This window comes from Thalassophryne amazonica, chromosome 4 (genome assembly GCF_902500255.1).
Source record: "Thalassophryne amazonica chromosome 4, fThaAma1.1, whole genome shotgun sequence".
Classification (NCBI taxonomy): domain Eukaryota; kingdom Metazoa; phylum Chordata; class Actinopteri; order Batrachoidiformes; family Batrachoididae; genus Thalassophryne; species Thalassophryne amazonica.
Window position 1 is genome coordinate 32,269,023 of NC_047106.1, and position 16,681 is coordinate 32,285,703.

Here is a 16,681-nt window from a genome sequence, read left to right on the forward strand (position 1 = left end):
AAAGAGAATAAAAATATGTTTTCAGTCTTGACTTAAAAAGGGCCACGGACTCCGACTGCCTTACGGTCGCAGGAAGACCATTCCACAGGGTGGGTGCATGATATGAAAAGGCTCTTTGACCTGCTGACAACTTCTTCACCATGGGAACACAGAGAAGTCCCACATCCTGTGACCGCAATGCCTGGACCGGCACGTAAAGTTCCACCAGATCAGCCAGATAAGATGGCGCCAGTCCATGAACAACCTTATAAGTCAATAACAAAACCTTAAAATCTGCTCTCACAGAGACAGGGAGCCAGTGCAAAGATGCCAAAATGGGTGTGATATGTTCAGACTTTCTGCTACGTGTCAGAAGTCTGGCGGCAGCGTTCTGAACCAGCTGAAGACCCCTGATGCTGGACTGTGGCAACCCTGAAAACAGAACATTACAATAATTTAGTCTAGAAGAAACAAAAGCATGAATCAGGGTCTCAGCATCAGCCATAGACAGGATGGAGCAAACCCTCGCTATATTTCGCAGATGGAAAAAAAGCAGTCCTAGTAACATCCCTGATGTGGAGGTCAAAAGACAACGTGGGATCAAAAATTACCCCAAGGTTCCTCATTTTGTCCGTATGATGTATGACACAGACCCAGGCTGAGCGCCAGCTGGTCAAACTGATGCCGATGTCTTGCTGGACCAAGAACCATCATTTCAGTCTTATCAAAGTTTAATAGTAGGAAGTTACTAGACATCCAAGTTCTCACTGATAGAGGACAGTCCTCCAGGGATTTTATGGGAGTGAGATTTCCCGCAGTTATCGGCATGTACAACTGAGTATCATCAGCGTAACAATGAAAGGCAATCCAAAACTCTGCAGTATACGGGAGAAAAGCAAGGGGCCTAAAACAGATCCCTGTGGAACCCCAAATCTCATGTCACCAAGGTCAGAGGTAGTGCCATTATAGAAGACACATTGAGAACGACTGGACAGATATGACGTCAACCAGGCTAGGGCACTTCCAGTAATCCCCAAAAAATTCTCCAACCTAATGAGCAAAATATGATGATCCACGGTATCAAACGCAGCACTGAGATGTAACAACACCAAAACCGTAGTGGTGTTCGAGTCCATTGCTCGCAGAAGATCATTCACTACTTTAGTGAGCGCTGTCTCTGTGGAGTGATATTTCCTAAAAGCAGACTGCAGCGGCTCAAAAAGATAATTCACAGTGAGGTGGTCTACGAGCTGCCGTGAAACCACCTTTTCTAAAATTTTGGAACAGAATGATAGATTTGATATCGGGCCGTAATTTTTCAATACACTAGGGTCAAGATTAGATTTCTTAAGTAATGGTTTAATCACTGCAGATTTAAAACATTTCGGAACAGATCCAGAGGATAACGACAGATTGATAATTTCCAGCACAGTCGGCCCAAGAGTGGGCCACAGGTCCTTAAACAGTTTTGTTGGTATGGGATCAAATAAACAGGTTGTGCTTTTTGTAGACGCCACAAGTTTCATCAGCACGCCTAATGAAATACTATTAAATTCTGTCAATCTAGGTAACACCTCAATGGTAGCGCCCACCTCCATAGCACGTGTTAATGGTTGGGCCGACGCGTGCTGAGATATGCTCAGCCTAATATCTTCTATTTTCTTTTCGAAATAATCCAAGAAATCCTGCGCTGAAAAGGGAGAAAGACTAACTCCAAGAAATCCTGCGCTGAAAAGGGAGAAAGACTAACAGATGGCTGCCCATGAATCAGTGATGGGCACAGTTCCGATAATCTGATAACATAATTATCGAAGATGATGTTTTCATTATCGGATTGTCTTTTTAGATAACTTTAAAAACCATTATCGGACTAATTATTTTCCGATACATTTTTGTCTGATAACTTTTAGACCGATAACATAGTAAACAGTGACAAACACTTAAAATTTAAAATCAGTTGAGCACCTACCTGTTAAAAGTTTCCTAACAGATGCATAATTCTACCCTCTGCAAACAAAAGAGCTGGTCTCACAAAAAAAAAAAACAAAAAAAAAACATTTCCTTTAACACCATACTGATACACTGGCAATATCACCCAAGTCATCCAGAGGCATACATTTTTAACTTATGGTTCAAATTTTAACCAAACTAATTTTGGGCAAGTTATTTAAAATTACTGTCATGTCTGACGTTTTACAAAGTGAAAATATCAGATATGTTTTAGTTTTAAAGTAATGTGCTAATTTTAAGGTTTTAGTGAGCACATGCTGTGCCCAGCAGTGCATTATGGGTAGGATAGTCTAATCTCAGTATGTTCACGATAGGACACATGCATTTCAGACAGACACTCTGTTCAGGCTTCATGGACAGCAGCATTAAACTCTAGTGCCTAAAACTCTCGTGAATATATTCTCTGGGTTTATAGACATTATTGTATTTGCGTTTGTTAAATACCACGCATCTTAAATGTAGCAGACACAGATTATCTGGGATTTTGTTTTGGCAGGTTTTCAGGCCTCTACTGCCATCTACTGGCCAGTAGTGTTCATGGCAGTATTTGCCCTAAGTACTAAGTGTCTGGGCACCAGTAGATGGCAGTGGTCTATTTATTTTGACCCCGGTTATATCTTTTTGACTTTGCAAATGGCTTTTTTTTTTTTTTTTTTTTTTTTTACAAATTAAGTTTAAAAACAAAACAACAAAAAAATAACACTACAAGACAGTTCTGCGGTGTTTGCACAGGCACAGTGCGAGCGGTTGGATGCTTGTAGCGCCTCAGCAGCAGGATAACTTTACGATGGCCGACCAGAATAATATAAAACAGGTTTGATTTTCATTCGACCATACGATCGGCGATCAGGAGGTGGTCGTGAGATGTTAAACGCAGCTTGTTACTCCATGTACAGTACACGATGCAGGACGCGCGATTAACCTGAAACTCGGTCCAAAAAATTCATGCACGAATGAAAAATCATCTGAAAAAGGGCCAAAACTCACACAGTGTAAAGCCAACATTTATGCACATTTTACATCACCATCATCAAACGTGCACACGACACTAATAAAATAAGCGCACATTCTCTCCACATGCAAAACATTTTGCGATGACACTTCCAGGGCTCCATAAAAATGCTTGTTTTTACAAATAAAAATTGAAAATTTTACAAAAGCACATTTATCTGTAAACACCAACACACGACACACGTCACATTACCGTGTTGGTTTACATAATGAATGACTGAACCAATCAGTGTTTAGCAGAGGCACTTTTACCCAGAATCCTTTGCGATCTGTCTGTGTTTGTTACAAAACCTCAGAATTAGTGCATTATTCAACATTAAAAGATATATGTTATATTTTAACTTTGTACAAATGACAGAAGTGACATTAATGGAGTTATTCTCTCGGTATTAATGTTATTTATAAATCAAAACCATAAGTCAGCATGACTATTTTCCAAGACCTCCGCCTGACCGGAGCACTGTGATTGATAGAGAGCTGGGCTTTATGGCTGCTCTTAGGGTGCCTCTGTGCTGGAAGCTGTGTAGTAAAAAGAGCTTCCAGCAGGGGCAGGATGTTCAAAGACAAAAGTGTGGCCTCATTGTTTGGGTCTGTTGTCACTTTTAATATTATTAGAAGCTATTGTGGCGTTAAAACTCAAATTCAGTTTATTAGTAGTTGCAAATATACCAGAGACAATATTGGAATTTATCGGTTATCTATAACTTACGATACATTTTTGTGTGGTTTATCGTTTTATCTTTATCAAAGATAACTTTTCAGTTATCTGATTATCTGTGCCCACCACTGCCGTGAATAAGAAATGCTACCGTGTCAAACAATAACTTTGAGTTGTGTTTGTTTTTACTGATCGAATCAGAGTAATAGGCCCGCTTTGTGGCCAGTAGCGCATGCTTATAATCTAAAATAGCATCCCGCCACACAAGGCGGAACACCTCTAATTTGGAACAACACCATTTCCGTTCCAAACCTCTAGCCTTCTGCCTGAGGTCACGCAAGTAACCACTGAACCAAAGTGACTGTGCCTTGGGAGGGCGTGGCCTTAAAAGAGGAGGTGCAAACTTATCAAGTGTAGTTTTAAGTGCTAAATTTAGACTATCCGCAAGGCTGTCTACTGATTTAGCATTCTCCAGACTCAAAGCTAAAATATCAGGTAGTCTAGCCTCAAGCTCAGTCATAGTTGAGGGTTTAATACGACGCCGCAGTAGTAGACAAGGTTGTTGTTCCACTAAACGTGGCAGCGTAGATGTAAACCTGATAAGTGAATGGTCTGAGACTACAGATGCGAGAGGCAAGATGTCGATGTCGATGTGACAGCAAACCCACATGCAAGAACCAGATCCAGGGTATTTCCACTAATGTGTGTCGGGTCCTGAATGCATTGCTGGAATCCTAAAGCATCCACAATTTGCATAAATGATTTGCTAAGGGGATCAGAGGGCTTATTTATATGAATGTTAAAGTCACCAATAATCAAAATGTTATCCGCACTAGTTGACAAACTAGAGATGAAGGGGCGCACATCAATCCGGCATAGACATGGACGGCCGGGCCAACAGTCCTCAGAGCCGACCAGCGGCACCACGCAGGCTTTAGCCGGATCCACAAGGCGCCGGGGCAGCACAGATCCTGCCAGAATTCTGTGCACAGCTTGTCCAGACACCAAACAGCAAGCCAAACAGAGCTTCAGCTTCACCAGTCGGCCACTTCATCTCCCACGGCGATGACTGCACTTTCGTCCAAAAGGCAGCGCAGGAGCCTGGCACAGAAAAGTCGGCACCTCCGATAAAAATGGAGGCAGAAAGTTCTGTCCACCCGCCGATAACCACACCGCACCACAAACCGGGGACTGGAGCTCCAGCAGCGTTTAGCGATCAACACCTGCAGTGACTCTGATTCAAAAACAGCATACCGTATTTTTCGGACTATAAGTCACACTTTTTTTTTTTTTTTAACATGTTTTGGCCGGGGGTGCAACCTATACTCCAGATCGACTTATAAATGAAAAATATACTGGTAGATTCTCAATTAATTTACCGTAATAAAACAATTTTACGTGACAGAGTCGCTCTATGTTTTAAAATGGCCACTGGAAACGGAAATGCAATGCATCATGGGAACTGTAGTATGGCGGCCACCCTATAGGTCACGATGGTCGTGATAACCAATCAGAGAACAGACCACTGGACGCGTATTCCTCACCTCACCCAGACAATGATTGTGAAACAGCGTGCGAAGCAGACGAACACGGTGCTTGCTGTTATTCGGGGAGGGCTAACAAAACAGCTTCAACCCTTGGATATCAGCGTGAGCAGAGTGTTTAACTTGACGCTGAGAGCTGCGTGGGAGCACTGGGTGAGCAACGGCGGAGGATTAGCGTCTGCACTTGGAAGGAGCTGGCATCGACACCACGGGGAGGTCATGAGCTGCACAGGTAGGTGCTGCACGAACATTAGCAGCTGACACCTGGTGTGTACCATGGTCCACAGCGGGTAATATGTTAGAAAAGAACCGTTCAGCGATGGTGCGGGTTATGGTTCGGCTCGCAATGTGGTCCGCAAAATACAAACATATCCGTAGGTAAAATGCAGCTCACGAGAGGGCACTCAAGGCTTGTGTGACTGTTCCTGCGACTTCTGACTACCATAGAAAAATAAAAATTTCAACATTACTGATAACTTAAGACAACGGAGAAGGCCCAAAAAAATGCCACCAAAAAGAAAATCATACTCTGCAGATTACAAGTTACGACTAGTGAAATATGCATCCGAAAACGGTAGCCGACACATTATCATATGAGCTTTTCATGTTACGTTAACATACCTATATGTCCATGCGACTTATAGTCCAGTGCAACTTATTTATGGTTTATTTTTCTTTATAATGGATAAAGTGGCTGGAGCGACTTATACTCCGGGGCGACTTATAGTCCGGAAAATACGGTAACTTAAAAACATAAAATATTAAACAGACTGGAGAGCAGCAGACGAGCAGCCAGACACAACGGCGCCATCTTAGCACTCCGAAGTAAAAAGAAATGGGATTTCCGTGTAATTCTGGGATTTTTGTTCACCGTTCTCATGATCATTTTGACCCCACGGGATGACATCTTGCGTGTAGCCCCAGATCGAGGGAGACTGTCAATGGTCTTGTATGTCTTACATTTTCTTACAATTGCTCCCATAGTTAATTTTTTCAAGCCAACCTGCTTGACGATTGTAGATTCACTCTTCCCAACCTGGTGCACATCTACAATTTTCTTCCTGGTGTCCTTCGACAGCTCTTTGGTCTTGGCCATGGTTGAGTTTGGAGTCTGACTGTTTGAGGCTGTGGATAGGTGTCTTTTATACAGATAAGTTCAAACAGGTGCCATTAATACAGGTAACAAGTGGAGTGCAGAAGAGCTTCTTAATAAAGAAGCTACAGGTCTGTGAGAACCAAATACTTATTTTCCACCGTAATTTACAAATAAATTCTTTAAAAATCCTACAATGTGATTTTCTGGATTTTTTTTTTTTCTCATTTTGTCTCTCATAATTGAAGTGTATCTATGTTGAAAATTACAGACCTCTCTCATTTTCCTAAGTAGGAGAACTTGCACAATCAGGGGCTGACTAAATACTTTTTGGCCCCACTGTAATGTCTTACCTGTCCGTTTCAGTGAGCTCATCTGACCATCCACCTTTACAAAACGATGTCTGAAAATAATTTAATTCCTTCTGTCCTGGTTGAAGAAAAGTCCATTTGTCACACAGGAGTTTGGTGCCAGCAGCCCCAGCTGTAATCTGCTATTGCGGCTGATGGATCGAGTCTCTGTTGTTAACAAGCCGCTTTGCGCAGCAAGTTGAAAGACTCCCGGTTCTTCATCTGCTTATAACGTCTCATTCTGCATGCGACAAAATTATCCCATAAAACAATAAAACAAAAAAATCTGAAAATAATCAGGCTTGCCTCCATGTCAAGTGGAGAAGCCGCGGATGCCGTGCAAGTGTGCGCTCGTCAATATAAGTGTTTCCACCTCCCAAAAAAAAAAAAAAAAAGATTCTGCTGGCGAGAATGACCGTTCTGACACAGAAAACACGGTGCAGCTCCGACCCAAACCGCTCGGTGGAAACGGGGCTGCCGGTAGCCTGTAAAAATCCATAAATTAATGGGGCTATTAAGATAATGGTTCCAGCTTTGATATCACTTCCTCCTTCTTCTCCAATGTTGTGACTGGGCCAGAAATTCCTGGTTTTTAGAGGCACATGGTTCAAAATCTGAATATTTATCTCTTCAGGAAATGCGCACCAAGTGTCCAACCTGTCACACTGTGCATGTGCAAACACCGATGCAGAATTGTAGAGAGCATAAACAGTGATCATCTCTTTGAGGGAGCAGCTTCTGTTTCATTTCCCCCCTTTCTTCAACTCAGGTAAAGTCTTGTATTGTTTTTTGTTTTTTTAACTTTGATGTCTCCCATTGAGAGTTTTTGTAAAAAAAATAAGAAATGTAAATAAAGTTTGAAAAAAAAAAAGCTTCTGTTTACGTTTTACTTCTGGAAACACGAGTCTGACGTGTGGTTTTTGAACGTACAATGTGAGCAGTAAGATCGCATCAGAGCATCGGGCCGTATAGTGTGAGAACATAAATCGTGCACTCTGAACTTTTACACCGTGCGGTTTTGTTGTACAGTTTGAGCAGGAGCCGAGTACAACGATTGAAAATATCGTACAGTGTCTGCCCAGCTTTAGGGCGAATACTGCCATGAACACTACTGGCCAGTACATGGCAATAGAGACAGTGAAAATTTGCCAAAACAAAATTCCAGTATCTGTGTCTGCTACGTTGAATTTAATAAACGCAAACTGAATTTCAGACATCTTATATATATTACTCTGGAACAAAGACGACAGAGTGTTTGACATAAGCAGGACTCTAAATAGCAAACGGGAATTGATTGCAATGATTCCAATTGAAAATAATGGAGGAGCAACCTGAGCTTCTTCTGGCATTTTTACGCATTTCTTCTGTCGTGAATGTACTGAGATACCCATAAAGCACCTGGACATAGCATGTCCACACTAAAACCTTCAAAATTAGTGCATTACTTTAAAACTAAAACATATATCTGATATTTTCACTTTATAAAACTTGAGACGTGACGTTAATTTAAATAACTTTGGTTAAAATTTTCACCATAAGTTAAAACTGTATGCCTCTGAATGACTTGGGTGATGTTGCCAGCGTATCAGTATGGGGTCAAAAGAAATGAGCCTTTTTTTCTTTTCTGTGACCAGTTCTCCTTTGCCTGCAGAGGATAGAACTGTGCATCTACTATACACCATTTAACAGGTAGGTACTCAACTAATTTTAGATTTCATAAATGTTTGTAACTATTCAGCTTTGTTTACCATGGCTGAATCTCAATTCTACCCCTTGGCCCTTCCCCTTACCCCTTCCCTCCGTTTTGCGAGGGCATGAGAGACAGAGGGGTGTCTCAATTCTCTTTTTGGAGCGAGGTGGAGGGCTTCAAACTCCTCCGAATGGAGTGAATCTGGATGCACACTCTGTTTGGAGAGGTAGGAGGAGCTTACCGCTGTCTCCGAAAAAAACAAACAAAAAAACAAACAAACATGGTGCCGAAAGAGCCGCACAAATGAAAGCGGCTTTCATTACAAATTACGCTGTTTAGAAAGTTATAACTTGCCAAAAAACTTTACAGGCAATTTGCCTGTGACAGCAACGTGTATGCTGCTGGATGCATGTTGCGTATATTGTCGTTCTGAAGAATATAATAATTTCACTCAAGCGCTGAGGCGTTATAATGCATATACACACGAACGATACGATGAGACACTTATATCTCACAATGGAGAAAATCATGATAAAGGATAAGCACAATTTATGTTCATTAATCTTTGGATAATATCAATCCCTGCTGTTGGATTTCAAGGTCTGTAACGTGTGTGTATTCTGTAAACAAACAGGGAGTCCTGAGCACACTCGTCTCCTAATAAGCTTTCAGGCAAAAAATGAGGACAAGTTTCATCAATGGGAATAAGTTGGAAAATATATTACACACACATGTATATGCGTAACACATAACCTGATGTCCTAATAGACTGCTATTATTTGTCAAATTTCTAAAGGAAATAGGGCTGGATGCAAAAAAATGGGAGAATTTGAAAAAGAAATATAAGGTTAACAGAACTAGATTCAGCCCATAACATACATACAGGTGCTGGTCATATACGAGGTATCTTATAAAACTAACCGGCAGTTTTATAAAATAAAATAAAAAAAACTATATGGATTTGATTGACATGCTATTACACCAATCGTGCTTGAACCCTCGTGCGCATGCGTGAGTTTTTTCACGCGTGTCGGTGACGTCATTTCCCTGTGGGCAGGCCTTGAGTGAGATGTGGTCCCACCCTCTCAGCTGAATTCCTTTGTTTCACACGCTGCTCGAGACGGCGCGCGTTGCTTTATCAAAATTTTTTCTGGACCTGTGAGGAATATCCGAGTGGACACTATTCGAGAAATTCAGCTGGTTTTCGGTAAAAAGTTTAACGGCTGATGAGCCGAGTCGTTTCCGTGGCTTTTGATGGCTTTCAACAAGTGAGTAACTGAGAAATTGTTTAACAGCTTGGGCATGTTCCAACTTGTCTGTTAAGGTTTCCAACGGAGGTGTTTTTCCTGTTGCGACCCCCCGCGGTCGGGTCCAGCGCGACATGCGACTCTGCCCGCACGTTCTTTCATTACAAAATGTCAGTTAACAATGGAATGTCCGAATAAACGCCTCATGCCGACTTCTTCTGAAAGTTCTGTTCTCTGATGACTTACTGGGTCAACAGAGCCTGAAATGTGGAAGTTTTCAACTTGAAACAGCGAGACACTGCCGCCTCGAAGCGCAGATCGCCGTCAGGCGCCGTGGGCCATCCTTACGGCGACACTACCAGACCAAAATCTCTCATCAGCCGTTAATATTTTTACCGAAAACCAGCTGAATTTATCGAATGGTGTCCACTCAGTTGTGCCTTACAGATTTGAAAAAAAATTGATCAAACAAAGCAGCAGTCTCAGCCATTCCTAAACAATGAAGAAAAATCGACGAGAGGGTGGGCGACTCCTCACTCAAAGACTGCCCACAGGCGAATGACGTAACCGACAGGCGTGAAAAAACTCTCGCATACCCACGAGGGTTCAAGCATGTCTGATGTAATCACACGTGATTCAAATCCATATGGTTTTTGAAAAAAATAATAAGGTTGGATACTTTAATAGACCTCGTAATTAGAATATCATGAAAAAGTTGATTTATTTCAGTAATTCCATTCAAAAAGTGAAACTTGTATACATTCATTGCACACAGACTGATATATTTCAAGTGCTTATTTATTTTAATTACTAATTAATTACTACTGCAACAAGTTGCATTTCGGTTGCCATGTTAACAGACAGTGAAGATGGCAGTTTGACACGGGCAGTTTTTTTTTTCTCCTAAGGCGGAGGGGTTTCTCAATTCATAGGGCTAGAGGCATACCCCTTCGCCTTACGCCTTGTTATAAAGGGGTAGGCGTAGGGGTAGGGCCAAGGGGAAGGGGTACAAAAGAGAATTGAAATTGGGGGCACGTCTGCAAAAATACGTTAGCGGCCTAAAAATTATCGGACCAAAACTTATCGGAAGATAATTAGTCCGATAATGGTTTTCAAAGTTATCTGAAAAGTTAATCTGATAGTATAAACATTAGCTTTGATAATTAGCTGTTAGTGGATTAGTGGAACTGTGGCCACCGCTGGGATTAGTGTTGGGTGTTATGGTTGGGGTTCATGGTTAGGATTCGTAGTTAATGTCGTTTAGGAATCTAAACACATAGCCTCATGATCACGTGACCTATACTGACAAATGAGAGAGATGCTACGTACCAAGAGACGCTCACTATATGAATACAGCTAAGTACAGATAGCCACCGCCAACATTTTAAATGACAAAATGCATTTAACAACCAGCCTGATTAATGGGTCTATCACTACCAAAAAATACAAAGAGCACGGTCTGCTAAGATGAAAACTGTTCTGCCCTGAAAAGCCTAGTCCAAGCCACTAAACTATAAATCAACATTCGAGGCAGACGATGTGACAACGCAAATTCTCGAGTCCTGACAGACATACAAACTGTTCGCCTCCGCTGTACTCCACCCTGATTTCCTCATACAGAGCCAACAAGCCGCATGAAGGTGCAGAGATCATGACAATGTGCACAACACACTGTATGGAAGCACCCAACAAGACAGCAAATACAGTGCAATAAAATAACTACTGAAATCAAACTTGACGGCAAGATATTAACTTTACGCCATTTTTAATGCTATCACTTAAAGCTGTAGCGATTTCTTCCATTTACAACAGAATATCCTCTCTTCATAAAGTAGTTAAAAATCAGAAAATCAAACACGTCATCAACATGATAAATATTTTCATAGTCCTTTGCATAAGGTTTAACATGACAGACAGGCTAAAAATCAACATGCAGATCAATGCCGACCAAACAATCACATACACAAAAGCAAATTTTCATTGTCTTAATACCACTTACACTCCGGCACGTCTTCGGAGCTGATGCAGCGGTCACAGCGACGTTACCGGCCGCTAGCTTTAGGACCCACCTCACTCCTGCCCAGCTAATGTTAACTGAAGTTAACGCTAGCTTCGGAAAGTTAGCCGCTCATAAATGCTAACAGCAGCTCGGGGCTTCTGCGGCGCAGTTCAAGCGCAAATAGCTGCGATTAATTCCCACGCCAGCCACAGCTGACAGCATTTGTAAGAAAAACAGTTAATGTTACAATAAACTCTCCCGGCGACAAGATACCTGCTGCTCCTCCAAGCGGCCTATCCGCCATTTTGAGACATGCAAGGGAGGTACAATAAAAACAAAAAAAAAGGGGGAAGAAAAAAATTACAGCCACATCGTCATTTTCCTCACTTAACGTCAGACTGATGCCACTCCGACCGGCTTCGTGACCGAAAAGTACTTCAACTCACCCTACTGTGTCTCCGTGAATATCCTCAGTTGTCACCGGTAGCTAGGCGACCCAACGGGGCGTGAAATTTTTGTTCCGCTCCGTGATTTTTGCGTTGTGGAGGTTAAAAAAAAAAAAAAAAACTACACAAAATAACTATGAAGTGTCTCTCGGCTCCGCATTCGCCTTCACAAGGGAGCGCGCACGGCGTCGCGTTCCCGACCCATAGACCTGATGGGCACGCGCACGGTCTTCCTCGCCTTCTTCTTCTTCTAATTCTTCTATTGCGTTTTGCGGCAGTTGGCACCACCTACTGCATCAGTCCATTATAGCAGCACTAAATGTGTTTCGAGTATTTAAAAAAAAAAAAAAAAAAAAAAAAAAAAACTCTGCCTCTATCTCTTTACCCTATGTCTAAAATACTTCCCACCTAAACTTTTCTAAGGCCTATTCTTCTAAATTCTGAGAGAAGCACTTGCATTCTCTGGAATATTCATTACAATACATAAAAACATGCTGTGGACATTCCAAACATAGTCCATCCTAAAGCTTTCCTAGGAGGAAGCGAGTACTGTTCAAGAAAGTATGACCAGTTCTCAGTCTAGCAATAGTGCCTTCATCATTCCTTTTCCACCCTTTTCTTCTACAACTATTTACTGAATCTGTCACTCTAAATAAAAATAAATGTCTACCCTTAGTCTCTTGCTCTGGGGGGGAAGATGGAACCTGTCCCAGCAGTCACAGGGTATGAGGCAGAGTACAACCTTGACAGCCTAAGACAGACCTGTGCAATAATCATGCTGTCTAATCAGCATGAGAAGTGCTCACTAAGACAGATTTAGACAGATTGGTGAACAATATTTGCGAGAAATAGGTCTTTTGTGGATATAGGAAATGCTTTACATCTTTGAGCTCAGTTCATGAAAAATGGGAGCAAAAACAAGTGTTGCATTTCTATTTTTGTTCAGTATACATACATACATACATACACACACATATATATCTCCATTTGCTATCTGTGATTATTACCTTTGCCAACCAAGTTGGAGGAGGTTGTTTTTGCCCATTTGTTTGTTTGTGAACAGGCTGGAGCCTAGTTTTTCATATATCGTTAAGAAAGTTTTACTGAAGATTCATATCCTGATAGGCAAGAACTGACTCAATTTTCAAGGTAATAGGTCAAAGGGCAAAGTCAGGAAAAATGTTGGAATATCAAAAAAAAAAAAAAAAAAAAAAGCCATTTCCAACAGGACTTTGACCTTGAAAATGTTTTCCAAGGTAAAAATTTGTGGAATTGGATATTAGTGTGAGCGGAGGTTTGCGCTCTATGAGCACGGTGCTCTAGTTCTATTTTGTTTGTTTTTACTCAATTTAATGTTGCCCAGTGTCATGTTGCTCATTCATGAGGACCACATGGGTATTAAGTGTTTTATTACACTTTAATGTGCTAGCTTTGGTGAGTTTATACATGCATTATATTGTATGGATTTTGCATAAACCAAACAAATGTATTCTTATATTATTGATGTGGCACAGTAAGCATGTTCACTGTAATATAAGCCAATCCAAGTCATGCAATAGACAACTTTATAAAACCAGTGGCTTTTAGTCAAGAGGTTATAGTTTGGGGGGGAGGGGGGTAGCATACTAGTGGACCAAAGCCACCTTTTTTTTGTGCTAACTCTACTATGTACCCCCCCCCCCCCAAAACAAAAACTTCTAGAGTACACCATCAAGATAGTCTTTAAATGGTCAGCATTTATATAGCGCTTTCCCATCTGAATCAGAAGCTGGAAGCACTTTACAATGATGCCTCACATTCACACAGACACACCGATGTCAGGGTGCTGCCATGCAAGGCGCTCACTACACACCTGGAGCAACTTGGGGATTACGGACCTTGCCCTTGGTATTTTTCCAGTCAGGTTGGGGTTTGAACTGAGGATCCTCTGGTCTCAAGCCCAATGCTTAACCACTAGACCATCACCTCAAAATTGTGAAAATTCCCCTTTATTCTGGCCGTGTTTTGAACCACCACACAAAAAATATCAAGCAGAAAAACAAAAATTATATATACATGTATACAATTTAATTTATTTATTACCAGGGTTGGTTTGGGGGAGTGACGCCTCGGATGATGTAAGTCTCTTGGGCTTCTCCCTTGTTTTCACTCTGGGACATCACAGCCGATCAAAGGTGGATCTGCATGTTGATTTGACACAAGTGCCCCCATCCCCATGACTTCAAGTCTGATAAAGCATGAATTTCCCCACATTACCTATGCAGTTCAAATAAATCCTGAATCAAATGCAGCAGACTCAAAACTTTACTAGTTTTATTCATTTTTATATAAAAGCGCACTCAGACACACAAAAATGTACTGGTTATACCAGAGAGCAACAGACAAATGCCACACAAGGAAAGCAGACAAAAAAAATTTGAATCAGCTGACAAATCAAATCACAGTCAGCAAGTTGAGCATCACAGAGATAAAGAATAAGTTTACAGGAAGCTGTATAACATTAGTAATTAGATAAATTAAATACATTTTCTTTACCCATTAATACTCACCTGTTTTAATTACATTTTTAACCAAACCAGTACAAATTATTAATCAAGTATCTGTATTGTTTTATAAGGATATACACAATCCTCGAAGTCTGAACACTAAACATCCAATTAGATCTCACACTTTCATAGCTAAACCAGACTAAAGAGAAAATGGTATGCAGATTTAATTCTGCAGTTAAACATTCAGAGCCTCAAACTGAACTGAAATATTGCAACACAGAGCTCCACCAGAGAAACATCTGCAGATCCTCCTCCTGGAGATCACCTGCTGCACCCACAGCTGATTAGTCTGGTGTTTCCTAGCTCTTGGTTGAGCACACCTAACATTTGTTAGTTAGCTGTAGGTGAAGCAGGGACAGCTGGGACACCCTGCAGGGCAGGTGAACTGCAGGAGCATGGTTGGTGAACCCTGATATGAAGTTACCAGGTTCACATCATCAAAAACCATCAAATCTCAAAATGTGAGAAACATTAAATTTTAGGCTACAAGATCACTGAAATTAAATAATACTAAATATAACTCATTCTCTTCCTGCGTCATTTATATCCTGATTCTTCATGTTACAGTGCCACCTTATGGACAATATTGGTAACGGACGACAAATGAGTGATCAAATAATCTGGAGCAAACATTGCATACCTTGGTCATTAAAATAAGTTACTGTTTAGTTTTTGCTATGATAAACCCAGAAAAGCCAAGTCAAGAGACTTGTGACACATTCTAGAGGTACAATGGTTTTCACCAGTCTAGTTCCTTACTGATAATTAGACACAACACTGCGGTGGCCGAGATGGGCCACAACACTCAAATGCAGAAAACAAAAATACATATGCATCAATTCAACAAAAGGTAGTTGCATTAAAAAAAAAAAAGTTGGTAATTAAGAAAAACCTTGCAAACATAAAACACAAATGCAACCTGCAGTACATGCAGCAATTTGAGCCTGCTGCAAATTCGTAACAGTGAAAAACACATTACAAAGCTCCACAATACAATGAAACTACTCTCAGCACAAGTATGCAAATTATCATCTTTTATTAGTTTTAAGCCAACTATATTTTTTAGTTTTATTTGCAACGCATTGAACAATTAAAGTCCTTTGGGCAGAATCCTTGTTTTGCGTTAGTAGTACTTCCACTGTGTTGTGGCTATTTGCGATGTGCCTGTTTTTGCATGTGTTGTGTGAATTTGCAGCAGACATATGTTACATGATGTATGAAACATTTGTGGTCGTTTGCAAGCATTTTCTCAATTTGTAAACTGTTGCAGAATCGACAGGGTTTTATTTATTTATTTTTAAACCATGCGTGCCAGTGAAGCGGGGTATTGTAGTCTGCCCTGTGTGGGCATCTTAAGAAAAAAAAAAAAAAAAAAAAAAAAAAATCACCGGCTGGGTGAATTTTCATCAAACATGCTGGGAGTATTAGACAGGCAGATATCTCAAGACAACTAACTTTTGGTCAAGCTCAACAAAAACATGGTGTGAAGACATTTTCCACTGTATCTAAGGAAACAATAGGGCTAGAGATCATCTAAAGCTCATACTGATAAGCAAAATATTTGCGATTCATTGGCAACATGAACTCGAGTGCCCCAAAAATGCCACAAATCATTTGACTCCAATTCTGCAACAGCTAATCTGAATTCTTTTTTAATTCTTCATACATCAAGATATATGTGAGAAATTTCTTTTAATGTAGTTTAAGACCAATCCAATGAGGATGCCACTTACAATCAAGCAAAAAAAGGAAACCAGTGGAATTCTGCTTGAGACCAAATCAATCGCACAAACCCAACGACAATATCAATGTCATTTTGCAGTTAGAAAAGATCCAGCCAGAAAGACAATATGAAGGACTGCAAAGAAGTTTCAAACTGATAGAACTGCTCACAATGTTAGAGAGATCTGGCTGAACCAGAGAAGCGGTGCACATATTGAGCACATGTTGTGAACACCAAAATGCTTACAAAGTGAGGTGGAATTAGAAATGAACACCAGAGATAAAATTCTCTAAGTGTATAGATTTTTCTATGGCTTTATTTTTGTGGCACTATTTTTGGGGACACCCTGTATGAGACACGGATTTACACGGATTTAACCCAC

The 16,681-nt window shown here is 40.8% G+C and overlaps 1 protein-coding gene across 1 annotated transcript in view; it reads right to left on the bottom strand.

Annotated features, from left to right (window-relative positions):
- LOC117509606 (lissencephaly-1 homolog A) overlaps positions 1–12,262 on the bottom strand; it is a 98,607-nt gene extending 86,345 nt beyond the window's left edge. Inside the window, exon 1 of the mRNA XM_034169348.1 lies at positions 12,033–12,262. The gene's annotated coding sequence lies outside the window, so the exon portion shown is untranslated. The remainder of the gene's footprint in view (positions 1–12,032) is intronic.
- Positions 12,263–16,681: the final 4,419 nt, after the last annotated feature.